Consider the following 1524-nt stretch of genomic DNA (forward strand, 5'->3'; position numbering starts at 1 on the left):
TGGATTTGCTAAATCAGTCAATTTCTCATTCTAGAATGAAGATTGTTTTCCCTATCAGCTCCCCTGAGAACCCCAGACTTGATTCTCGGCGTCACCGTGATCAACCTCTCTGCCACGGGGCTATTCCTCTCGATGCCCCTCATCTGGATCAGGTTCATCCATTTCCCACTTTCCTTATTTAAAGAGGCTGATGCAAGCTTCTTTGTAGTACAACGAAAGAGGCAATTTCCATACACGACTTAAACATATTTCTATTTACCGTTTGGCCAATGAGTAAAAACACAAATGGATCCCTAAATGAAGCCGGCAATGACCAGGCACCAGAGCAAAGGAGTAATCAAAGTACACAGCCGTTTCCGTGATGTTGGTATGCCATCTTAGTGGAACAGGTGGATTGCCCACTGAGCTTGAGGCTATTAGGCCCATTCCTCCCCACTGAACCACGGCGGCTCATTGATCCGATGCAGAAGAACAGTCCTCGGCTGTCATCATCCTTTCTGCATATTTGTCTGCGGCTAAGCCTCATCTAATAGCTTTAGTGCAGAGTCCACTCAACAGCCCTGCAAAGGTTGAGAGAAGGAGTTCCTTGACGCATGTCAAGACTACAATCAATACTCCTAGCATATCTGGCCCATTACGAGACTAATGTCTCAGTCAGGCTTCAAAATGACTTATTCACCCAGACTCCAACGGCAAGTCAAGTTGGCTGGTAGGCTGAGTAAATAAAAATACCATATAACTATATTTTATTTATTTTACAATTGAAAATAAAATTGTTATTTGAATTGTAAATCTACATATATATATATATATATATATATATACTATATATATATATATATATATATATATATATATATATATATAATATATAATAATATATATATCTGATAATAATAATACTTTTTTATTAAATTGCATTTTGATTTTGTAGTCCTGCAGAGGGATAAACTATTTGAAAGAATAGATGGCTGGATTACAATTGATTTAATTATTAAGCATCTAAGTAAAACAGAATTGAAAAGAAAAAATGTAGGGACAGAGATTTGTTTAATTTGGATGGAATCTCACCTGTGAGCTTATGTAATCCGAATGTAAAGAAAGAAAGGACAGGAGTTTTAACCAATCAGGAAATGTTTGGAAAGCTTTAACTATTTTAGCAGAGACAAGCCTATTTTTTTCAAAGAAAGGTCACATTAAAGGCCAGTTATATAAAGTTTAATATAAATATGTCCAACTGTTTTTGCTAAAGTGTAATATAAATATGTCCAACGTTTTCTCCGTATACAGTCATATAAGGTGATATAAACTATACAGAAAATATTCACATTATATCATTGCAAAAGGCAAATGATAATATCACCCACTACCTAAATGTGACAGTAGAGACAAAGATATGAAATTTGGTTTGACAAATTGTGTGTCACATTTTGAAACGCACTATACAGATAAGACTGGAAATTGAAAACTGAAATGTAAAGCTGCCGTGAAGGTCATTTGTACAGATTGAATAAGTTCAGTATT

This window comes from Puntigrus tetrazona, chromosome 21, assembly GCF_018831695.1.
Source record: "Puntigrus tetrazona isolate hp1 chromosome 21, ASM1883169v1, whole genome shotgun sequence".
Taxonomy (NCBI): Eukaryota; Metazoa; Chordata; class Actinopteri; order Cypriniformes; family Cyprinidae; genus Puntigrus; species Puntigrus tetrazona.